Genomic DNA, 27,658 nt, shown 5'->3' with positions numbered 1-27,658 from the left:
TCTCCGTACATGCCTTTCAGAGCGACTTATTCTCTGATAGCACGAATTACTCGTCAAAAAGTTGGTATTCATTAGTTTGCGACCAACTTGATGACAAGGTGTCGACAATTCTAGCTTTTGCAACTTTTAGCTCTTTTTCTGAGAAAGTTGGCGCCAGTGAAGAGCCGCAATTCAAAAGCAGGTTTCTGAGACAATTGAAGGCAACTTTCCATCAACTTTTGGATTGCCAACTTTTGGCCACCAACTTTCTCAAAAAGTGTCTATCAACTTTGGAAATACTTACTTTTGCGGCCAATTTGGCGACTAGTTGCGGCTCTTTGACGCCAGTTTCTCGCCAACTTGGCTATCAGAGTTAATTCCCAAACTCTGAAAGAAATTGAGCTTGGTCGTTAAATTACGTTTTGAGTTATTTCAAAATTTGAATTTTAGAAAAAATGTTTTTTTTTGGATAACGTATCATAGTTAATAGATTGAACTCGAAATTTTGATTTAGAGATGTGGTTATTATATGTAGATATCAATTTTGTTTAATATATGACATCACTACCTCAAATTGAGAAAAAACATATTTTTTCTGTCAACAATTGGACTCGTGTTAAAGTAAAAATATTTTTCAATACTAAATTTTAAACCTTTAAAATTGCTTCGAAATAATGAGTAACGACACGAGAATCATTTTTTGTATGTCAAATTCTTATCCACTATATCGTTAAAGTGTCAAAACTGTCAATAAATAAAAAAGTTTAAATTAATTAATGAATCGTCATAGTACTGGTAAATTAACATGAGTGTTATTCGTTTTTTTTGTCCACATACTTAAAATTTGTTTTAAATTTTATTTAATTATTTTATTGAAAACGAAAAAAGAACGTTATTAATTTTTTTCAGACCATAAATGTAATTTTATATAAAATTTAAATTACCACAAATTTATAAAAAAGTTTATGACTGATGAGAATAATAATAAAATAAATAACTTTAAAAATTCAAGGTAAAGGAGAAACTTTATGGTTAAATTTTTGCGGTCGGTCGAAATGATAAAATATCTATATATATATTTATTTATGTACATATATATATATAGAAATAAGAAATATAATCTTGTGAATTTAAAAAAAGAATCAGTGGTCATGAAATAAAAATTTAAAATTGTAAAATAAGTCCGCGTATTTAAAAAAATTTTTTAAAAATCTTAAAATTTTTATTTTCTCAAGAAATTTATATTTTCGCGTTTAAAACACAAGAGTACTAAGTTTACGAGAGTATAATAAGAGGTATGTTGATTAAATTCTTTGATTCAGGCGATGATAATGCATTTTGCCTTCTGGTGTGTCTTTAGCCCTCTCTTTACCTTTTTTTAACAATTTATTTTTTTATTTTTTACTCGCTTTGTACTTATCCTCAAGTGTATGAGTGTATCTGAGTCTTGTTCTTCGCGCGCTCGAATTGCCTCTGCGGTTGGACGCAAAACAATCAACTGACGTTTTTTTTTTAAAACAAAAATAAAAAATTGTTTTTATTTTCATTTCTTACGGTCACGTCATTATGTTTCTCTTATTTACCTTCAAGGATATAACTTTCACGGTCAGAGTGCGCGTATAATGTACTTTTTTTACAATGTAACTCGCGAATGCATTATAATTATTAGAAATTTTAAAATAAATAAAATAATTTTAATTTTAAAAATAATTATGTAATTAAAATTTTTAACCACCTGTGGAGATTAGAGTATAAATTTTTGCTCATGATCGCTCTTATATTTCTTATGGAATTCTCTGTAAAAAAAATTCTTACAATAATTTCTGTAATTCCAAAAATTTCAAAATTCCTCACATTTGAATTTTGGCGGTAAAACAGTTTTTTACGTTTAAATAATTTTAACAATTAAAGGGTTCATTTAATCTAAAATTTCACAGAGACATTATTTGTAGGAAATTTAATTGTCTATCGAAAAGGTTCTCGTGAATGTTCTCATAAAGTCAATACTTGAATAGTTACAGACGTTTTAAATAAAGAGGAATGTTAAGATCTAAAGAAAAGTTTACGAATTTTAAAAATAACTGACATTTGAAATGTAGGTATGAGTGTTGAAATAAACTGTTTTATTATTAAGTCAGATTTTAAAAATACTCAAGAAAGTTTGTGCGAGGTAATAATTCATCTCTCATGCCGATAAGAAAATATATAAAAGAGACTCTCGTGCAACGCTGATAGGTTAAGTAAGATAAATTCGCGCCAATTCGCATAATCAAAAGCGAAACGATCTTTAGCAGTGCATTTAGTTGTAATATTATGTACGACTCTCTCACGTGTTTCTTCACATCAACCCCTAGACACTAAACTTATCTATTTTTATGCATACCTTTGTATAAGCTATCAAAATCAACAATTGATAATTCATTTTAAATTTTGAATTTATTATCGACACTGAAATTAATTAAATTCTTTTTTTTTTTTAAACACAATCGATTTGACCAAGTTTCAATTTTATATCATAGACGGGAAAAATTATATTAAAATAACACCTAAAATTTGAGAAAGCTATATTCAGTACAACGACCAAAAGTCCAAATTTTTTTGGACCATTACCGTGATGACAAAATCGCAGGAAAGAGAAAAGACTCTGACTGCGTTGAAATCAATTTTGAAATTTATGCTAAAAAGAAAATTATTAATTACACCCTGTAAAAAAATTTTCGGACTGAATGCAGATTGACCTTGGGGTCAAATTCACTACGAATGGGAGATTCTTTCGATATTAAAACTCCAGTTCGGAGTGAATTTGGATTTAAATAAAATCTGTAATCACTCTGAATTCACGCCCGAATTTTTACAGTGCACATATATTATGTGTATTTTATTTTTTTAAAGATATTCATTAGACATTTTAAACCCTATCATTTACTTACTTTTTAATCATAATTTTTACTCATCACAAAAATGTTGTATGCGTATAATTTCAGCTTCAAAAAGTAATTAATCCCAAATAATATATATAATGGCTGTCTTAATTTTGAAGTTGAATTTTGAAAACCGGGTATGCTTCATTCCGCTTCAAGGAAAAAAAGTATTCCCCCAAAATTAAAGTTGGAAGAACAAAATAACTACACACGCAAAAGAAATAAAGTAACGGTAGAGGAGTGGTGGTTAGACGGGCAGGTTAATGAGATCACGCGTAACCGAAAATTGTCGGGCATCTGATTTTATTGGCCGGCTTCATGCTTCAGTATTTTATTCAGTTGCATTATATGCATAAAATAATTTGGATGGAATGGATTTATAAAAATACTTTTTTAAAGTACAAATGTACGTAGTAAATGCATATTCTATAATCAAAATTTTTTCAACAACTCGATTGACAGTATATTTTAATTAAACGAACTATATTTCGAACTTATTAGAGCTGTTATTGATAACTTTAAATGACTGGGTATGATCATCAAAAAGCAATCATCCAAGTATTAATTGAAATTCATCACATTCACAGTTAAACAAAGAGAAAATTACATGTAGACAAGCTTCAGACTGTAACGCCGATATTTAAATTCTTTATTAGTTTAGACAGTAATTATTATTTGGGCTGATGGTAACTACACTGTAAAAAGAGCGGTGTTAAAAATGGACTCGTTTTAACTCCGCCCGGTGTAAAAATGAAGTTACACCGGTGTAGGAGGAGTAATACACCGGTGTTAAAAAAAACCGCTGTTAAAGCGGGGTAACCGGAGTAAAAGCGGAGTGAAACCGGTGTAAAAACGGGGTAATAGGTGTAAAAGCGGAGTAAAACCGGTGTAAATGCGGGGTAACAGGTGTAAAAGCGGAGTAGTGTCGGAGTAAAAGCGGGGTAAATTGCGTCCGCTTGGAGTATTAACTTTGAAGATTATAAAACACAAAAAATGTCAGTTCTTTATGAAAATTAATAAAAAATATCATTTATCAACAAGTATAGCGATCGAGTAAGTAAAAATATTCACAAAATAAAATATTTTAACACCGGTAAAGAATATCTACACCGGCGGTGGCGTTATTTTAACACCGGTCTAGAATATTTACACCGATGGCGGCGTTATTTTAACCCCGGTACAGAATATTTCCACCGGTGGCAGCGTTATTTTCACACCGCTTTCGGGGGTAAATTTAACACCGATAATTTTAACACCTACACCGCTTGGACTTACCCCGGTGATTTTTTACAGTGTATTACCATGTTATTAAGAATTACGATGTTGATAATAGTTATAATTAGTGAAGATATATAATGAAAGTTATAATTTCTGATTATCATCAATAATTGTAGATTTCGCCATGTAGTTGATAGATACTTCAATTCAGATGGTTAATCTAATAATTTAAATGATATTCACTACTATCGAATTCAGTTTAAGAATTTTACTATAACTCGATGATAACTTCTACTATAAAATTCTCTCCGTGTGTATAAAATGGTAATATTTCTTTTTTTTTTGGCGCGCGATCCATTCTCAAAACAAAAATCATTTTCTACCCATTACGTGTTTAAATTTTTAATAATACAGAAAAATGAAAATTCATAATGTGATTTGTTGAAGTATTGCATCAACTTTGTCATTTTGAACAAGTCAGTCAAAATAATAACAATTTAATTATATTATGAACTATATACGAATACTATATATATATGATGCTTTAAAAAAGTATTTTAAAGAGAAGAGCAATGGTAGCCCGCTTATAATGCACGGTGTAGTTTGTGCAGTCTAAAGCGTATCATTAACTTGGCCAACCGGTGTGACGCGGTGAAGCTCGTCGAACCAATCGGACCACGACTCATCCTCGAGTACGTAAGGAATGCATTTTAGCGCTCCTCCTCTGTCCCTTAACTTCACCACCATTTATATTTCCAACTTCTGTCCTGTCATTCTTGTTGTCGTCATATCATCATGATTTAGATCTAAATATACATTTGTCGATAATTTATTTTTTATCAGATTCTAAATGAACAATTTCATTTAAATTCTAAAAAATGATAATTTTCTGGTCATTGCAATACGAAGCTGATATTAATATAAAATGGAAATTTAACGTTTTAATTACATATTTATATTTAATAAAAGTTAATATAAGACACACAATGAGCATAATCGATTTTATTATTATTATCCCACTATATTGTGGATATAAAACACAACGGGGGAGCATTTTGTGGCTACCAGACCGCCTTTTTTATTATTATTCAGCGACGTTATTGCCGTTTGACCTGACGTTAACCGGTTAAATCTTCCTCCTTACGTTCAGTTGCCCATTTCCCCCCACTCGTATCGTAACATATACGTAACCGTTTAACTGTCTTTATTTTTATGAGACTCGAAACTAAATTTTACGCGCCGCATTACCATTTCTCTTAATTACTTTTTATTTTTTTATCAATTTTTATATTATTTAGATTTTTTATCTTTTGTTTATTTTACTAAAATTTTGATGTAATTATTAAGTTTCAAAAAAAAAGTTTTTCGGGATTAAAAAATAAAATATTTTTGACAAAAATATCAAAAAACAAGAAACTGATCAATGATTTTTTTTTGTAAATATGAAAATATCTGATTTCATTCAAAAATATGGAGAAACCCGAGACAAGGCAAATTGAGACTTCATTTTGCTGATAAAAAATTTTTTTTGTTTCAAAATTTTTATGTACGAAGTTGAAAAAAAAATTGGGGAAGTTGGACAATACGGCAGCGTGGACAAAATTCTTGAAAAAAAAAAAGTTTTTTATTTTAATTATTTTTTGAACTGAGAAGTCCTCAGTCAAGAACGACAGGGTAAAATGAACCCCTTTGAAAATACGATAATTTATAAATTCAAAAGCTTTTATTTGATATCCAAAATCTACTTTTAGTAAAAAAAGTTTCACACTTAAAATAATTCTGATAAAATTTAATTTTATAAAAATTTCGATTCCTGGGCGGGAAAATTTTATTACAGTTCAGTTCCTTTCACAAAAAAGTCAGTTTAATATTTAAATATCAGCTTTTATTTTTTAAAAATGTGATGGACAAAGATATTATGTGTTCCATTACGGACACTAAAAAGTAAGATCCGGTTGCTCGTCGACTTAAATTTCTTTCCATACATATAAATATGTATAGAAAAGTAAAATAAGAATATAATAATATAATAATAATAATAAGAATAAGAAGTGGCATTAAAGAAGTAAAGAAGTGTACGGTTGAGAATTTTGTTGTAGACAAATGAGCCATACGTTCTACATAGATCTTTTTACCGAGATTGGATTGAGTTTCTGGGTTTAACTTCGTGAGACCGTGATAGTATATACATGCAGTAAATATTAATGTGTAAACACGCTGGATAAAAGTGTAGTAAAAGTATGTAAATATTAATGATTTGGTGCCGACTACACATATGGGCTTAAGAAAAATAAGATCGCGACTTTTCTGTTCCATCTTTCACTAACGCAATTTGCATATTTATAGAGAAAATAGTATAGACATAAGTCTAACCGAACAGTAGAGAATGATAACGTTATAGTAACAGGAAAAACCCAGCGGATCCTTTATTCTAAGGAATTTGCACGAAGCGCCACTTCATGAAGAAGGCGAACCAAGATAACGTAACTCGAAACTCTGAGAACCCGGACGCTAGTCAATGCATATTTCAATGTTAACTCTCTGCTGAAGGAAATATACTCTCACTAAGATCCGTTATTATACCATTCAAATATAAATTTGTATATATATACAAAACAGGGCATTCGAAGAAAAAAAAAATTCAGTGATTTTTCAAAAAATATTCAATGTCTTTTTAGCTGATTCGATTTACCCCATGTTCTTTTTGCCTCATTAGACAGTTTTAAATAGAAATTATTAGCAGCTGATTCAATTTTTTTTGTGAAATATTTGTGTTCGAAATTTGATAATTCATTTTATTTATTTAAACTTTAATCTCAATAATTTATTTATTTGTGGAAGTTATCGAGTCAATCTCTATATTCTTAAAGTTTTTAGTTAATTATTAAATATTAATGATCATGACTAATGACAAATAGCTAAAGATATGAGACCTAATCGGATCAATATAAGCAAGCGCATATTATTATATTATTAACGAAGAGTTAAATTGAAATAAACACGTAGAAAAATGTGCTGATAAGTTATTATTGCCGTGTATAAGCTGGTTAAGGTTAAAAAATTAAACAACAATTATTTTTACAATTACAATAATCATTGATCTACGTGTAGAATTAAATAATAATAGCATTGATAATTCTGGTAGCTTGACAATGTTATTTTTAGTTCATAATTATTCAATTTTCTTCACGTGTATGTACGTAATTATCTATCGATAATTTTTAATTACCGTTGGATTAATAAAGAAAACTAAATAGAGTATAGTAGTTATAGAATTAACTAGTAAATAAAATAAAGTGACCATTATTGATAAAAATAAAATGAAACAATAAATTTTTGAAACTCATGATAATGAACTTTTTTCTTTCTTTCTTTTTTTCATACTTTTAGCGCGCGTTTTATATTAATAATAACAAAAGTATATTGAATAGTAAAAAAAAATTTTGCGAAAAGGAGTAAGATAGACTCGATAAAGAAAACAGGCCGTCTCAAAAATCTTCTAAATTAAAACTAATAGGGGGGGGGGGCCAAATGTAACTTGTGGATATTTTTGACATTTTTTTTCTTAGTGCCCCCCCCCCCTTCCACTTTATATGCCCTTGTGGTTCCTGGGTATATTAAAAAAAATTCGTTCTTCCCCTTAATGGCATCAGTGATATATATATACTACATATGTATTGAGAATGAGGAAGTTGTCTAGATCGTGAGAAAGTATTGTAATGAGACAATAGAGTAGACATAACAAGTAAACCATCACATAACAAAGTTAGTTAGACTGTTGTTGAGTGTAACGAAAGAGCTTTAAGGACAAACGAGTATGTCGCATAAGGGCAGAAAGCAAATCCACTGAATTTATTTTTCCGAACGACATTCATGATCCCTTTTCTTTCATTGTATCCTCAATGAGCTTTTCTATCCTTGTCTCTCCTAACCTTAAGTCTTACTGTTCTCGCACTTTTTTTTTCTGCCAATGCAAATGAGACAACCTGAGAGTAGTTAACCGGCGTACCTCCAGAGAAGCCTCGAACTATTACTAATTTATTATTATTAATTTTTAGTATTCATTATTTAAAAATAAATAGAAGACTAAATTTATTCATGGTTTATTAGTCATTAATTTTACGCAATGATACAAAAATTTCCAAAGAAATATATTAATAATTTAATTTTCATATTTATCTATTGCAATATATATTATTTTTATACTTTATTAACCCAATATACGGCCTATAAATTTAAGCGCTTCTATGGCCGCAAAATTTTTTAGCAAACAATGAAAAAAAAGAAGTTAATTAGTAGGTGATATAAATGAAATTTAATGGTCTATTTATTTTAAGTACTCTGATATTAATGGCCGGGAAAAAAAATAACCCGGCAAGTTCAAACTTATTGAGAAGCTTTAAGATAAAAGGATTTTAAAAAAAGACAGAGATAAGTCTGTTGTATTTTACGAGACAAGGAAATTAGTTAAATGCGTAATAATACTCACCGGGGGGTGTCCAAGCCGTGGCGCCACGCAGTTTAAATATTTTGTTCATCTCTTTCATCTTCCTCATCCTTATTTTAATTTCTTTTTTATTTAGATATTTATATTTATTTTATTTCGTGTCAAAGTACCCGGTCACTATTTCGCGCCTTTAATTCGCTTCCCGTTAAAATATTTTTTTTTTAATTAAATCGTTGTCGTTTGACCGCTCAATCGAATCTGACATTTTAAATCGTCTGATGAAATAAAATATGCTAGTATATTAGCGAATTAAAAAAAAATTATTGGAATAGAGAAAATTAAAAAATTTATTTTTTTTTGTTACAGGTAAGATTTTGCAATCCAAGTATGACTAATCTAAAATGATGTTCAAAAAAATGAAGTAAGGTAAGAAGATTTTGAGAAGGGTTGGGAGAAAAAGAGAGAGAGAGAAAAAAAAAGAGTGTTAACCTTGAACCTGGGAACGCGCGAACTAAAAGCAATGAATTTAAAATACGACATTGGTATGAAATAACTTTGCCTTAAACTCTATATGTGTGGATGGAAATATGTAAGTACTTTAACACTATTGCGTAAGGTAGACCTTAGCACAAGTTCCGTTATACGCGGAATGCAGTCCGTTTTACTATTCCGCGACACAGTGTCTCATGCAAACTATCCGTATCTTGTCTTTGACATTACGATGTTCAATCTTATACATATTTATGTGTATACACTTGAAAAATATGTTTATTTTATTTCGGTGTTCAATAAAATAACTGGAGTTTTTTCTCAAAATTTTATTGTTTATTGTCATAAAAAATTTCAATTTCAAATAAGTCATTGATTTTGACATTCGCTTATAAATACGAAATTTCGGATCTGTTTATCTCATATTGATTTTTCCGGTCAAATTTTTCAAATAGACCGCCTTTTTTTCTCAGATGTCGCCACTTTCTTATGACGGTCGCGTTGATGCTGCTGTCAGTCCTCGGTAGAAAAAAATAAAAACAAATATGGCCGCAAAGATTACTCGATATCGGTTTTCACTGTAATATATAAATATCTCGATAACAAAATGGATGACAATATTGTTATTCGATAGGGTTCTATTCTATACAAATATGAAGTTGATATAAAAAGAACTAGATTGATTCATTGAGTTTTTCAAGAAATATCGTGTTTACATTCTCACATTCGCGCTAGCTAATCAACGACTATAAAACTTTGTTCTTTAAACTAAATGATCAATTTAGATGTCTTCTTGATATTGCATACTTTTATTACTAAATATGAGCAAAAAGAGGGAGATGATTTAAAATGAGAAAATATCGTGATTTAATCTTGCAAGTGTAGCCCGCAGAGAAATTCAAATATGCAAACAATTCATGTAACATATATGTGACCTATTGTTTTTTCACGCGAACATGTATTTATACACATATTTTATATGTATGCGTCGACATATATGCCATTATTTACGCAAAGCTTATCAAACATATTTGGTTTTACGCACGTATAGGTTATAGATATACAATACTGAAGTTAGCTGACGTCTAATCATTTTTTAAGTTTATTCAAAACGATAAATTACAAAAAAAAAATATTTAAAAAAATTGCACTTACAGTTTTTTAAATTTTTCACGTATGCATATTTTTGGATTTTGTTCTTTGTATTTTATTTGTTAAAAAAAAAATCAAAAAATTTTTAATTGTCTGCTAACGTCAGGATTATAGAGATGTTACATAATTTTCACATATATTTTTTTCCATTCGTGCAAAAAAAAACTATTAGACTAAACTTATTAAATTTTTTTAACGGCTAAATTTGTAAGCGGAATAAAGTTTGATATATATTGCAAAGTAAATTTGTTAAAACATATATAAAAAACAATTTGGATATACATTACCGATATAATGCGAGTAAGTTATAAATTTTTTAAATCACTCATTAAATTTTGAAAATTAATTGATAACTCAAAATGACTGGATAAAAATTTACATGTCATGCGAGATTAACGGTTGAAAAATGATCCATTTTTTGTCATTTCCGATTGAGGTACTTTTAAAATGTCCTATTATGTAGCTTACATTGTCCTGCAATTACTGGATAATAACAGTAGATTAGACCACAAAAGTTCTAGTCTATGCACACGACTATTAAAACAAATTATAATTACTTACTAATTATTTGAAAAAATTAGCGTCATTATAAGTCATCTCGGTAATTAAATACAGAAAGAAATTTTAAAAAAATCATTTTTTAATAATTATATAACGTTCTTGTAAATTTAAAAAAGACAAATTTTAATTACAGGCAATCATAAATTCTCTTATATTAATCAACCATAGAAAAAATAACAAAATATTTAATTAAAACACTTTCGTTTAGTAAAAAAATTTTCCAATTAAAATATTTCATTTAATTAAATTATAAAAAAAAAAGTTATAAAATAGGATAATAAATAAATGTGTGTTTTAAAAATAATAAACATGACGTGTTCGTAATGCATGATTTTGTATTTCCGGCATCCGTAAGCATTAACTCTCAAGGGAACGTCTTGGTCGAGGTCTTGGTGTTTTAGTCTCGGTCTTAGTCTCGGTCTCTGGGCTCTCATCGTATTCAGTCTTGGTCTTGGTTCAAGTCTTGCTATCGTTGGTTACCTTTCAAAGTATTTAAACTCAAGTAAGTAGATGAGAGTATACTAGTAAAGGATATACAGTAGCTAGGTGGCCAGTTAGCGGGCGAATGTCGTGTTTGCGTTGGCTCGTCGTAAACCTGCCGAGACGAGGGATAGCCACCGCGGAGGAGTTGCCGTTTTGATCCTTACGTATTTTCATTTTAATTTTGACTTTTACTTTTTTTATACTTCCTCTCAACGGCTTTGATACCTACATATATATGGGAATGGAAGTCCATAATTAACTTTTTCAACAACAAAAATTACTGCTAATTTCAAATTATTTCAATTAATTTGAATTTTGATTCTTAAAATAAAATTTTTGAAAACTAATCAGAAAATTATCCAATTTTTTGGTAAAAACTTCGTACGATCCTGTCTCATGTCTGTTTACACCCTGATAAAATTTTTAAGAAAATTCTTAAGTCTCGTTACTATTTTTAAATTTTATCTCATGAAAATATATAAAGGTGTTTATTAGGGTGATCCAAAGAAACCAACCTATCGAATTTACGTCTTCAAAAGGACCTATATATCGAGAAAAAAATTCTCCCATTGGGCAAAATTTTTAGCTCAATTTTAAAAGGTGTCGGTAGCCATTTGAAATTTCTCATTTAAATAACATGCAAAAAAATTTTTTTTGATTAAAAATATTATAACTTTTGAACTACGTGAGATAAAAATTCGGCTCTAGAATATTCTTGTAAGGCACTAAATTTCTTAGAAGAAAGTCCTGGGAGTCGAATTTGTAAACTTGATATTTCATATACTAACAGGCTATCAAAGTCTAGAGTAAACAGAATCATACAAATTTAAGGCTTTATTTGGATTTTCCAAATACTTTTCTTTTATTGTGATTGATAACAAAATATTATTTGTTACAACGTGGATATTGTTGGTGATTTCATTGCACTACATGTAGAACAAATTTTCTCGTAGTATTGATATTTTTAATAATAAAGCCTTAAATTTGTATGATTCTGTTTACCCTAGACTTTGATGGCCTGTTAGCATACGAAATATCAAGTTTACAAATTCGACTCCCAAGACTTTCTTTTAAGAAATTTAGTGCCCTACAAGAATATTCTAGAGCCGAATTTTTGTCTCACATGGTTCAAAAGTTATGATATTTTTAATCAAAAAAAATTTTTTTGCATGTTATTTAAATGGGAAATTTCAAATAGCTACCGACACCTTTTAAAATTTAGCTAAAAATTTTGCCCAATGGGAGAATTTTTTTTCTCGATATATAGGTTCTTTTTAAGACATAAATTCAATAGGTTGGTTTTTTTGGCTCACCCTAGTGTTCATTTTACCCCATAAGTCTCGTTTAGCTCTTCAATTTCTTCATGTATATATATTACACTTGACTTAACTTCATATCTAATTTGTGTCATCAACTCACAACATAACACTTCACACTCCGCTTCATCTTCACTTCTCCTTTATCTTCATATTATTTTTAACACTCTAAATAACAATAATAATATGTAGTGTGTATATTATATAAATACTAAGAAAAAAAAAAAATTGTGTATAAAACAGAGTAAAATAAAAAAGATGCTTTCAATTAACGTCGTGTCAGCAGATCACCCGCAGGCTCACAGTCTACCCGAAATATTTTTCGTCCAATATTTATGTTAAACGCCTGCATCCACATCTTGAGACTCAAAATTTATATATTTTTATTTTTTTTCATTATTACATATTATTATTATTATTATACACCGGGTGTGATTAATAAATTATATAAAGTCGCTTATTAAAATATTAAGAAATTGTTTTTTTTTTGCCAAATCGTATAGTGCCAAGATCGTCAAAATTTTTTTTCATTCGCTTAAAATCGTTATCAAAAAATTTACTTACTCTTAAAAGTTACTAACTCTGTAATAACAATGAAAATTTTTTATTCAGAACGAGATTAAATAGTAATTTTATTCACAATTCCTCCGTTTTCTTACTCTCCCTATTGTCCTCTATTCTCGATTGAAAAAATTTCACCGGCATACTTACGTTAAATAATTTCCACAGTTGATACAGTGCATAAATTTATATCAGGCTGTCGTTGTCTGACAGATACTAAAATCAACGTATTGGGTTTATTTATTTAAAAAAAAGTCTACTTAAATGTTTGCTTTCGTGTCACTTTCCCTGATCTGTTCGTACGTTTATTAACGCAATGCAAATTCCAATTACTAATTGATCGACCGAGTTCAAAAATAAATTTCGTTCCATCCTTAAGATGGATCTTAGTGAAAATCATTTGGAAATTTTTTAGCAATAAAAAAATACTTCGAAAAATGACTTTGATTTGAATAACACACAGAAAAAAAATGATTTTTTGATGCAAGAAAAATTTTGCATTACGATATAAAGACAAAAATTTTCTAAGGACTAGAAAAAATTTGTTGGCTCAAGAAATTTTTTCTCGGCTCAAGAAAATTTTCGTTATCAATTCATGATGCAAAAAATTCCTTGGGGTAAGTAAAATTTTATTTGGGGCGAGTAATAATTTTTTATGCCAAAAAATCCTTTTTTTTTGCGCACGGAAATTTAAAAATTAAAATTTTTTCAAAAATTTCGCAGCATCTAAGTGTGTACTAGACTATATAAACTTGTTGTAAATAAAAAAAAGTTTAGTATTTGCTATACATAATTTAAAAATCAATTGGAGATAGTGCATCGACCTACTCTATCTCTTTTTGTGGCATTAAAATAGCGATACACTCAGCTCTCTATACCAGCATACTTGCATTGGCTTGTGTTATATATGTTACAAACATAACCGCGGCATCGCGAGCTCTTGACGGGCAACCGGGTTGCCGTCTGCATTCCAAGGTATTTACAGTCGGGTCTCTTCGCATCTTATCCACCCGAGTCCCGAGTCCCGAGTCTGAGTTTAGTCCCGAGTAAGAGTACGAATCCAAGCATCAGCTTCCATTCTCTCTCTGCATTCACCAATCCACCGAGGATCGTCGTCCTCACAAATACTTTTCCTCTATTTCAATAGAATTCACGTCATCTAGCACGTGGTGCAATCTCACACTCAGCAAAAATAAATAAAAATAAAAAATAAAAAACACATACGTGTAAACAATTTATTAAATTAGCTCACACGTGTAACTTTTTTTTTCTTTACTATATTTATTATATGATGACGGTCAGGAAGTCTTTACCGTTGTGAACATGCCGCTTTTAGTTGTTATATAAATTATATAATATGTGTAAGAGTATGAGAGGAAGAGTTCTCTTAAAATCCCAGGGCAATGCTCTTGATAATCCATTATCACGTCAGTGAGTCAAGATCCACGCCGAAATAATTCGTATTCATAAACTTATGCTTGGGGAATCATCATTAGCGGTGGATGCTGGGTGGATATGAGGGATATATGTATATATATAGGTATATATGCATGTGTACAGTTGATGTTTTTTGCCGCTGCCCTCAGGATCCAACCTTGAATAAAGACTACTACTATTATTATATATATTAGTGAGAATCTTTATGGTTATACATTATTATATATATGTATATATATTTTATTATTTATTTAAAATATTATTTTACTGTTAATGGATTTAAATTAAGTGAGCAAATGGGGTTACACCAATTGATTCACTAATTTTGTGAAAAATTTTATTTTTATCTTACCACTGAATCAAAATTTATGACTTAACTATTACAAATATGACTAAAATGAATAAGAACTATTTTTTAGGAAATTTAATCCTCTACAAAAAAGGTCCTGGTCAATTTTTACGTAGCTTAGGTAATAAACATTTTAAGGCGATAACTAAATTTCAATTATCAATTATCGGAAATTCTGATTAAATTTTTCTAAAATTAATTCAATATAATTTTATAGTGGATTCGATTCACTACAAAAAATAATCGTATTAATTATTACATAAGTCTATTACAGTTTAGTATACAAATTTTGAGGACTAAAAAATTTTTTTGAGGAAATCGTTATTGATGTACATTATACAGTTGACTAGTTGACTATAAATTAAAATTCAGGCTAAACTATCAAAAATACGACAAAAAAGCATCTTGAGTATTTTACAGTAAATTAAATTCTCTACAAAAAAGGTTTCAATAAATTATTACGTAAACCCATTAGTTTAACGTGTAATGATGGTTTGATTTTTGTAATTGAAAAAATTCAAAGAAATATGGCCATGTTTTAGTTTTCGCTAAATGAAAAAATTTCCTTAATATAAATAGCAAATTTTTTGTAAAGTAAATGTCTAACATTATATAAATATTTTTAAGCAGTTTACTTGTTATGAATGTTATCATATCTTACCTAACAACAATTAAATGGCTTTTGTCAAAGCAATTTTTCAAAGGAAAATGAAAACCATTTGGCTTACTGTTTTTTGATAACGATAGTTGCGACAATTATGTTATTAACGGAAGTTGCAATTTATTACAAGCAAAAAAATAAATAATAAATTTTATTCGGAATTTCATTTATTTTTATTGTTTGAGCAATAAACCCGCCTTAAAGAAGGTAATTCATAAATAATATAATATTGAAAGCAAAAAAGTATAAGAGTGATTCTCTAAAATATATTGATATGAAAAAAAAAAAATAGTCACTCTTGGTCTTTGAATTTTATTGTTTGAAATGATAAAATACGTCCTTGCCATGTAGATATAGTCGCATCAGTAATACTTTAGGTTAATTCTTCCACAGACATTGGAACCCACAAACACAAGTAAAATTTTACTGTTTCAAACTATAAAAACTAATGCGCTTAAGACATTCTTTCTACAATTTGAAGAAAGTGATAATTATGTAACGTTGTATATAAAATCAATTGCTCGACATTGAAAATTTTATTTATCATACTGAATGTTTTTTTATTTTTTTACTATAAACTTTGATGTTCCAAACATCGAATGTTGGAACTGAAACGTTAAATTATTATAGTTTCATATTTTTAACTACCAAACAGTACACGGAAAAAAAAAATAGGTGCAGCAACAGGATTTTTCCTGTGGAATAAATAGGATGAGGAACAAGTTTCATGTACTAATTATTTTGTCCGTACAATGAAATTTCCAAATTTGAAAAAAAAATTAAAAGTTTGGAAAAAATAAAAATTTGTTTTCGAAGTTGATTTTTTTTTTTTATTGAAATTTTTTTCAAATTTTGAAATTTCATTATTCGGACAAAAAAATTTGTACATGAAACTTGTTCCTTATCCTATTTATTCCACCGGAAAAATCCTGTTGCCCCCACAGGATTGCCTCCTGTTGCCCCCACAGGATTGCCTCCTGTTGCAGCACCTATTTTTTTTTTCCGTGTAATTTCTATTACTTGTAACATGATGTATTTACATGTAAACTTTAAATTTCATTATTTAAATTAAGATTATTATAATGTATTCTATAAAACCACGAGATCACTGTTTAAAATGACATTAAATTGTGACCACATTCTAGATTTTTAGTTATCAATTATTAATTTTTATAATTCATTTTTTTGCGCGTATCGTTATTAGACATGAAACTTATCAAGCAAATTTTTGCAATTATATATTGACAAACAAATGAATGAATAAAATAAAATAATATAAAAAATTTATTTTAAAGTTCGATAAAAAAAAAATGTTTAAGTACAGGAATGATGAGATAAGACATTTTCACAAGCGTAACCAACTGATGCTTGATGATGACAAGAAATGTATAAAGTTTTCTTGTGTGAAGTTGCTTACAATAAAATCGTACTACAGTCTGACGCACAAAAACTCTTATCTGAGTAATGAAAGTGACGTTAAAAAACATTAATGCTTATAAAACAAGAAAAAAAAATTCTATTTTATTTATTTAATTTCTTGTTTACTTTTTTCTTAATCAATTGACTCAGAACTCGAGACATGGATTATTAAAAAAAAAGTGTTGAATGTATCGGAATCTGTAACAGGATACGTCAGGGTACGACGGTCATCGATAGGGACTGTCACGGATTCAAAACCTACAATGAGTGGGAATTACAAAAAAAATATATCTAAATATAGAAATAAGTAAATAAAAAATATCAACCAGTCTCAGAGATGATATGAGAGCAAAATTGGTTTATAAACCGGTACGTGGATTTCTTGAGACACTTGCGTGTTCTTAGGATGGAATTAAATCGCGTTTAACCGTGAATACACAATTGAAACAAGGATTTTATTTTTCTAGTTTTTTTTTCTTGCTTTTAGTCTTTTTGTAAAAAAAGAAAGGAGAAAAATTTCTGACGGATAAGAAAATGGGAATTTTAAAAAATAAAAAAAAATTAATGTTGTCATTAAAGCGAGGCAATTTAAAACCTATTACTATCACTCATCTTTTTTATGCTTCTCTTTTTTTTCGCAGAATAAAAAACTATTAGTTTTTTTTTAAATTAATAATTTTACGTTTTCAAATTTTTTACTTTAGTCAAATTTTCGTCTTAGCTATTGCATTTACGGTTCCATACCTAATGAACTTCGAAAATTTGGACTTTTAAATAATTTAGTATTTCATCAAAAATCATTTTTTTTTTTTCATAATTTTTTATAATTCATGAAAGTTTAAATTTACCAAAGCTCAAGTTGCCAAAATTCAAATTTACCGAAGTTAAAATTGGTAAAGTTCAATTTTCAAAGTTCATTAGGTCGGTCACCGCATTTACACTAAAATGAGTAGAGATATTTTTTGTAGAGAATTTAATTTCCTAAAAATTTGATTTTCATAATTTTTCTCAAATTCAATAGTTTCACCAGAATTTTTAGCTTAACAATTTTTTTCTGAAAAATTGTTCAATCTTTCAATTTTTATTAATATCTGGGTAAATTATTGTAAAGTAAAATTTTGCAAAAGCTTTCTTTATGACATTAAGGGGGACAACTAGTGTGAAATTTTGAAAAATCAATTTTTTTTTGCATATTTCGATAGTCTATATCTTCAAAAAAACATACTACAATTTTTAGTGCATATCTCAAATAGCTTTTTTGAGTTACAGCCATCGGAAGAGCAGCCGCTTATCGGTTTTCAAAAATACATTTTTAAAAATTGCTGCAGTTATAACTCGAAGACAAATCATCCAATCGCTTTGATTCGAATTGCAGCTTCTTTTATATGTTTCTACGTACCATGAACCTCCAGTTTTTCGATCGAATCAAAAATGTAATTTTGCCAGGCCACAAGTCATCAAATTTTCGCGCGAAATTTGAAATTTTTTTAAAAAACCCCGCCTTCAAGTTTAATAAACATTTTGGTTTTTTTTTATTTTCGGCGCTGCACAGGTCGCTATCACCGCAGTAGGGACTTTTTTTTTGAGCGGGAGATTGCGAATAACTCGGTGAATTTTGAATTTTTTGGTCCAAAAATTTTATCTTGCATTCATTATATATCCACAAATATATCCTCAAAACATTGAAACATTCCATTCAGTAGTTTTCTTTAAAAAAATTCCCAAAAATCATCTTTTTGACAGGCGATCACACTAGTGGTCCCCCGTAAATTCTCTACAAAAACTACCCTCATAATTTTTGTTATATCTCCAGTAGTTCAGCCAAAGTATTTCTATTAAGTTACAAATTTAATTCTTTTCTTAAATTTATGAATAAACATTTTGCGTTAAAATAAATAGATAAAATGCAATAATTACTACAGTGTAAAAGGATTAATTAAAAGACAATTTAAAGGTTGAATAACATTTAAAAACACATGCAAGTGTTTTCCTTGCTGATTTACGATGAATGAAAGGAATGTTTTAACGCGTTGAACATAATTGTATATATTTTTTCAAGTTTGTTCACGTGCATTCAATAAATTATCATCTTAATCTTCTTTATGTACAATAATTCCCATCGATTTAACATTTACACCAGGTCGGAATAAATAAATAAATAATGATTGTAAAAAAATTTAATTATTATAAAAAAATCTTTCGACACCTGTATCAACATTTTTCATCAATTATAACTATTAGATAGTTTTAGTGTATACATCTACTTATTTTAAATAAAATTAAATTCCATGGCATCGATTTACGTGTGGAAACAGGTGCGCCAGTACATAAAGTCTCTGTAACACACAAACGCCTACGGCGACTTTATTACAAAACATATGTATATAATATATAGAAATCAAGTGGTTTAAATTAAAAATATAAAAGATATATGAGAGAGGAAAAAGAGAAAATATTAGTGTATTTTGACTTTCATTTATCGCTGAGATTTATAAATTATGATTTTTTTTCGCAGACTAATTGAACACAACTTCAATATTTTGTTTAACTTTGATTAGCAATATATCACTAAATATATGAGATAATTCAACGTCATGTATGGTCACTGGAAAGGAAATTTAATTTTCTAAAATTTTTGCCTCATTAAAAAATTTCCTAAAATGATTAGTTGTAAAGTTACAGCCGTTTGAAGTAACATCTTTTCGACCACTTGGAAAATTGTTCCAATGAAGATTTTTGTCAGGCTTTGAATGGCTGTATCTTTTAAACTATTGACTTATGGGTAATTTTTATGATAAGCAAAATTGTAGGAAATCAAATTGTCTTTACAATGACCACCTTAAACGTCTAATTACCTTCGCTAATCACGAAGATATTGCTTATCAAATCTCCATATCAAAAAAAATGTTTTATTACCAACTATCACTTTCACTTATAATTAATAATAATAATAGTACTAAAGCTTACTCATTTATATTTTAATTCATAAAAAAATATATAGACATAAAATAACTTTCCAATGTAGTTTTAAAGTGATGCAAAACTTAAGAAAATCAAGAGAAAGGTCGGTAAAGTATTTTATGAGTGATCGAGTATAACGAAGAAAGTAATAATTTTTAAACAAGATTTATATACATGTATAATAAATATAATATATATATGTACATATATTTGAACGCGTTAGTCTGATATCGGAGCTGTCAATCTAAATATAAAAAATCTTATTTCCATTTTCTTTCTCTTTCTCATTCTCACACTTTTATTTTTTATCATAAATATATGTATATATTTATATATTTATTTATTCTTGTAGGCTAATTACGTGATGTGATGTTGAAGGTATCCATGACTCTGAAAGGTGTCTCGTTGTCTCGTTTACCAGCTTGTATACCCGATTGAATTTATTCTGTATTTTCCTTTCCCTCGATCGCAATTACGTAATTCTGCTCTTGCGTTAAACATAACCATGTTTCCGGTTTACAGATAATACACTGTTTATCATCAATCAATTTCATTTTCCATATCAAGTCGCGTGTCTAATGTTAATTATTATAATATATTTTAATTATTCATTACCTTTTTATTTATTTCAATTATTTTTTTTTATTCCTTGCAACATTCGAAAAATATTTAACTCATTCAATTAAAACATTTATTTTTCATGTCAAAAATTAAGATTGGGTCAGACCGAGGTACAATGGACATATTAAAGAAATTGACTAAAATTTTTATAATGAAAAAAAAATTATGTTGACCATTTTGCCCCAAGTGAACTTGTCTCAGTCTTGACTATGGCGGTTATTTCAAAATAAAAAAAAAATTCAATTAAAATGACAGGCGTCTGTGAAATGACGTCTGTGTCATATGACGATATTTGGACCCCAGTAAGAAAAATTGACGACTACTCCAAGAGTTTTCAAAATTTTCTTTGAATAATTTCTGGAAAAATGAAATAAACTGCGAAAATTTTTCTTCATTTTAGTGCGCGCCATTTTTTGAATTTTGAATATTAAAAAATGTCAGGATTTTATGCCAAAGATAGACTACTTTAAAATAGTTTTGGTCCAGTAAGTGAGTTTTTCAAAAAAGATATCTCTACTGAAACGTGAATGGTAATTTTTTCGAGTAAATAAGTTGCTGGTCTTAATTGTCGATAAATATCGTAGTTAATCCGATTTCCAACGGAAAAATAAAAAATAAATCGATTGAAAATGATCTGAGGTCGAAAATGGTAACCCGGTATCATTCAAAGGTTAAACGTCGCATTTTATTTTAAACATTTTGAAAAATATCTTACGTTACATTTTACCTCGAATTCTTAATTTTTATTATAATTTCATTGTAAAAAATCGGGAGTGAATTCGAAGAGATTACGGATTTTATTTAAATTTGAATTCGATTCATTACTCAGAGTTCCGTAGTTTAAAAAAAATCACTCCACATTCGTAGTAAATAGAGAGTTTGTTTTTTTCAGCGGAGTCATTTCGGAGTGATCTGAATTTCATTTAAATTCGCATACACTCCGATTCGAAGTGTTGATATTAAAATGAACTTCCCTCTGAAGTAAATTTTACTCCAAGGGGATTGAATGATTCAAATTATTCGCGCCAAATTTAATCAGACGATTCCGCAATTTTTTTTCAGAGTAAAGTTCTATTGTTAATAAAAATTTATTTAATTATTTCCATAAACAATTAATTTATTACATATTAATTACTGTTATTTAATGTAAATAAATTATGGTACCAACGTAGAAACACGACTGAACTGATGTAATAGTATGTAAGTAGTAGAGATAAGTATTAATGCGACAATCAAACGTTATAGGGTAACATTATATTCGTGAGGATAATTTAAAAGTAAGGGAGATAGTTTTATTGTTAGATTAATAGATACAGAGTAAGAGTAAGAGGAAGAGAAAGAGAAAGAGGAAGGGAATGAAGGAGGAAAATAATGGGTATTATGTACAGTACACTGTTAAAAAAAATAGTAAATTTCCAATATGTTTACCAAACATATGTTATGGAAATTTACAAATTAGCGTATTGTAAAACTAAACAGTAAACAATATTTGTAAAATTACAATGTCTTTCTGTAAAAATGATATTCAAATTGTACAATCACAAAAAAAAATTGTTATTTTACATTATTTTTGTATGAATCAGATACGTATAGTAATTTTACAATATTATAGTTAAAATTTTAACATCGATATGGTAAATTTATTATAAATTCATGTAATTAAATTTACTATAATTGTTAGTAAAATTAGGGACAAAAATTTGATTTTCAAATTACTACTAAATTCTTGAATATTTACCAAACACCAATTTAAATTTACTTATTTTCTAAGGAAATAAGAGATGGATATTGTAATTTTCCATTTCCTTCACATTTATCTCGTACAAATTGTAATTTTACGATACTATAGTGTACATTTCAACTATGAGATGGCAAATTTATCATAAATATTTGTGATTTACTTTACTGTTATTATTGGTAAAACTACAACATAAGATTTGTTTTTGAAATTACAATAAAAGTTTTTAATTTTTACAATAAAATTATTCAAATTTACAAATTTCATTCGGAAATAAAAAATCGATATTGTAAATTTACATTTCTTTTGTATTGATCTAATACAAATTGTAATTTTAAGACACTACAGTGGACATTTCAAGTAAAATCCGGTAAATTTATCATAAATATTTGTGATTTAACTGGCTGCAATTGTAAGTAAAACTACCATAACAAATTGGTTTTTAAAAATATATCAAAACATTGAGCTATCAATCTAATATTTATTCAAATTTACATATTCTATTGGGAAATATTAAATGGATATTTTAGTTTTGATTTCTGAATTTTTCGCATTAAATAAATCAGAATTTTGATCTTACGATAGACTAGAGGTGGAAAAAAGGATTTATTATGAATATTAGTTATTTAGTTTACTGCAATTATTAGTAACATTAAAAACAAAATAATATTCTCAATAACTGCAAAATTTATACTGAACAGAAAACATGTACAGTAATTAAAAATGAGCCAAAATGAATTATAAGATGAAAAATTTTTTTAATAATTTTTTGAGCATTAGTCTTTTGTGTCCTGGCATTATTTCAAATTATAATGAGATTATTGACATAAGCTAGACTTACAATCTGTAAGTTGAAATTATAATTTTCGGTTTTTATTACCAAGTTACATTTTAACCTTAAGGTTCTGCATCTGAAATACATATTTTCATATCCTCTATGAATTTTTATACTTTCTCGAAGTTTTCCTTTTTTTTTTTATCACGTCTCATTTAAAAAAAAGGATCGGAAGTAAGTCTTTCGACCGTTGCCTTATTTTACGATCTACCGGAACGCTTCAAACATGCCCTCAGAATTTTTTTTTCTCCAACTCTTTTTGTTGTTTAAATATTTTTCTGACGCTACCATGTTATAGCGACGTTTTCAAATAATAAAGTTTATTTATAACAATTACAATACTTGATATACTGCAACGTTAAAATAAATAATTAACCCATAATAAAATTACTGTAAAGTATTTATCTTCAATTTCATAACAAATCAATTATCAGTATTGAAATGAAAAAGATATTTTACACAGTCTACATAAAATTCGTTGAGGCAGAATAAATTGACAGCTACCCATAATTTAATTATTAATTAATTAAATCTTGATTTCTACAGTTTTTACCAATATTACATTTTAACATACTGTGTGCGTGCTTTTATTATTAGAAAATTAAAAAATTTTTAATTATTTAAAATTTCTTGTTTGCTATACAGATAAGCATTTGTTTATGAGTGAATTTGGTATCAAAGAATAAAGACTATATACATGTATAAAAATAACTCGGAAAAGATGTATAATCATAATCTTATACATGAAACGACATATACGCGTTAATTGTAGCAATGTATAGTATCGTTATTTTTCATGTTATTTAAGAGATATTCAAAAACATATACGGGACTAAGTTATTAAAATATACGACTGTGTGTTTGTAGATGTTTAAAAACAACCAAATTCTTTTGCTTCTTCATATACCAATATATGGACCAAAAAATAAACGGTTTGAAACCTTCGATGTTAAAACAAAGCAGTCAAGACATAGACCACATTTTTGACGGAAGAACTATTAAATTAAAAATTGTCGTTACAATTTTTTTAATTCATTTGATTAAAATTATTCAGAATTCTATGTAATTATTCGTAGTTATATTAAATTGTGATAATAATAGGAAACTGAGAATTGTAGAAAATTTTCTCTTTTTTTTTAAATTTTCTCGATCTACCATCGAGTTTACTTTTTCTCTGGTCATAAAAACCTCTCTCATACACGAGCCGGGACCAACATGTGACTTGTGACGTCAAAGGTCCCAGGACAAAGGTCTTAGTTTTATTTAAGAAACAAACAACTCTTAGCCGATACAACTAGAACACATAGCCCTTCGTCTCCGGGGGGAACATACGTATTCTTTTAGGCACAAAGTGAACACGTTAGCGACAATTACAATAAAAAAAAACAATAAATATTAATAAAAATAATCAGTGTGAAATTAGTGAATTTTTAATTGTGCAAGTTTTTTAGTAATTCATTTTATAAACAATTTTAGTGAAGTATAATAAACTCATTAAATAAATAACTAGTGATACAGATCCAACAAAGAAGCATTATAAATTTGGTCTTATAAAAGGTAAGCATCCCATACGCATCAACCTTATATTAACTCTTTCTTTAAAGCTAAGCGTTTTGTGTCACTGCTAAAGAAAAATATGTGAATTATTGCTATCTATTTTTATACAAATTTAAATAATTTTTGAGTCATCAGCTTTTCTGAATTAAATTGTCTATGAGATTATAATACTTTTCAATTTAGAAATAATTTAGTATTAAACACGGATTTTTCATATTTCAACTTAACTTTATTAAAAATTTATACCTTTTATTAATCTCTTTTTTAGTTGTTTAAAAATAACTTTATTTGGTAACATGAAATTATTTAATATCGATACAATTTATGCTTAAAAACTAATATTACGTTCCTTGTGGAGATTAAAAAAATTTTTATATAAAATGAATTTATTTATTTTAGGCATTAAAAGTACCAATCAGTTAATACTATTTTATCGATAGTTTTTATTTATTTTTTGTTCATTATATTATATAAATTTTTTGCAACAAGTATGTTAGTGTCACTAATCACCAACATCACCAAAAAAATGATATAGAGTCTACAGACACTCTGTTCGTTCGTAATATGACAAAAAAGCTAAAAAACATTTTGCCATTTCGAATAACGAAAATACTTATAGCGAGATGATTTTTGATTTCATTGTAAGATTTATGAAAGAAGATTTAACATTTCTTTATTATTTTGTCAGTGCAAGTTACCTATTTTTTTGTTTTTAAGTTGTAAATAAGTTGAATTATTCAAATTTAAAATTTCGATTTCAGAAAGAATTGGAGGAGAATGAGCTGTTTGCAGTGACGCCAGTAACAAATCCGATATTAATTATCCGAGGTATTACATAATAAATATCATAAAATTAGTTTCTAATTTCAAGAGAATTCAATGCCATAATTATATATGTATGTATGCTGTTTTTTCTGTTAATAGGAAAAGAATTACACGATGATAACAAACGATACAATGTAGTACTCGAAAAACAATGTCTGATTGGAGTAGATTCATTCCTTGAAGGAATTTTAGTTACATTTTTATCGTACTATGTCTTTGGATTTGCTTATCCAAACAAATTAGAAAAGACAATGGAAGCTATTCAAAAGTAAGTTTCATACTATTACATTAATTTATCAAGTTTTATTGTAAAATACAAATGATGCATCATTTTTATTATTTATTTTTCAGATTGTTTCTTAAAATTTCTCCACCAGGGAAGGGTAATAAGCGAGATGGAAAAAAACGAAAAGCTATACTGTCATTTATCCGAAAGTAGCTTCATTTATGAAAGAAATAAATTATTATATAAATAATTAATAAAAATTAAAACCTTTTATATAAAATATAATTCGAAAATTTAAAAAAAAAATCAAATGTATTCAGACAAAAATTTAGATAAATAAATTACAATTAATTACTAATTTTGCTAAACTTTACTCAGTTCTCAGCTTAGTGAAATTTCGATATGCGTATAGTAATGTTACTATACACTTTTTAAAAAGAATTCGAGCTATTTACTATATGCGTATTGTAATTTCACTAAACTTTCCCTCAATATAATTTTAGTAATATCTATTGAATTTATTGTAACTGTACTAAAGAATTTTCACACATAATCTTGACAATTTTACAAGATAGAAATTGTAATTTTACAAAATTTTTATTGGTAACTCGCGTAGTAAAATTACAATACGCATATTGTAATTTCACAAAACTTTTATTGGTAATTAGTTTAGTAAAACTACAATATTCATGTTGTAATTTTACAAAACTTTTATTCGTAATTAGTGTAGTAAAATTACAATACGCATATTGTAATTTTACTAAACTTTTATAGGTAATTAGTTTAGTAAAATTAGAATACTCATATTGTAATTTTACAAAACTTTTAGTGGTAATTAGTTTAGTAAATTTACAATACGCATATTGTAATTTTACTAAACTTTTATTGGTAATTAGTTTAGTAAAATTAGAATACTCATATTGTAATTTTACAAAACTTTTAGTGGTAATTAGTTTAGTAAATTTACAATACGCATATTGTAATTTGACTATATTTATAGTTCACAAAAGTTCAGTGTAATTACAATACACATATTGTAAATGTACTGAGTCGATCACCGGAAAAAGTTTAGTAAAATTACAAAAAATTCGTTGTAATATCTCCAACTTGTAGACTACAAAATATATTGTAAAATTACTATACTGGTACTCCAAAAATACCATACAGTTCTGAGTTTTAACTTCCTATAATTGTTTGGTAAAATTCCACTAGAAATTTTTAACAGTGTAGCGCAAGTGAGGGCCATAAAGTTTAGCTTAATTACCAATTAGACGTACCACCGAGGCACGCTTTCGAGCCAATCGATTAGCCATGCAGGACACACCGAGCTAAATATCTCTCGCGGTCTATCCGAGTATGCTAATAATTGACCGCTTCTCTTTAAACTTTACTCCAACTTATATACATTTTTACCAGATTCTTTAATTTTAAATAATTCTATTGTTAATTTTGATTTTTTTGCTTTCATTCACGGGACTGCTGTGGGGGGAAAAATTTAATTTTTTTTTCATTTCAAGAAAATTTTACAGTCGGCTATTGGAAAATTTATAATTTCACAATTAAAAGTAATGACATTCAAATAAACTGAATCGTTTATTTGAGAAACCCCATAAGTCATTTTTTTACGACATTGGGTTTTTTGCATTTTTGGGTTCTTTGGATGTCCGTCCATAGAAATCAATCAAAATATAAATCAAATCAGCGTTTAAAAAAAAATTAACGGGGTGACAGCAATTTCATTTAATTGAGAAACCCCATAAGTCAATGACTCAAATAAACATATGCAGTTTTAGTTTTACAGAAATCATTTTTTTTTTTTTTATTTAAAATTCGCGCTTTTTGGGAAATTAATTTCAAATGTTGTTTTATTGTTGACTATTATATGAGTAATTAAAATGTTTA

At 27.9% G+C, this 27,658-nt stretch overlaps 1 protein-coding gene and 1 long non-coding RNA gene across 2 annotated transcripts in view; both read left to right on the top strand.

Moving 5' to 3' along the window:
- LOC130674126 (protein dachsous) overlaps positions 1 to 27,658 on the top strand; it is a 191,408-nt gene that overhangs the window by 90,166 nt on the left and 73,584 nt on the right. The gene's annotated exons all lie outside the window — the stretch shown is intronic.
- Positions 24,242 to 25,697, top strand: LOC130674129 (uncharacterized). Its single transcript, XR_008991003.1, has 3 exons — positions 24,242 to 24,705; positions 25,467 to 25,533; positions 25,630 to 25,697. It is a non-coding gene; the product is annotated as an uncharacterized LOC130674129 (long non-coding RNA).

The sequence above is a fragment of the Microplitis mediator genome, chromosome 9, assembly GCF_029852145.1.
Source record: "Microplitis mediator isolate UGA2020A chromosome 9, iyMicMedi2.1, whole genome shotgun sequence".
Classification (NCBI taxonomy): Eukaryota; Metazoa; Arthropoda; class Insecta; order Hymenoptera; family Braconidae; genus Microplitis; species Microplitis mediator.
The sequence above is the reverse complement of the archived record's forward strand: the minus strand, read 5'-3'. Positions and strand labels throughout refer to the sequence as shown.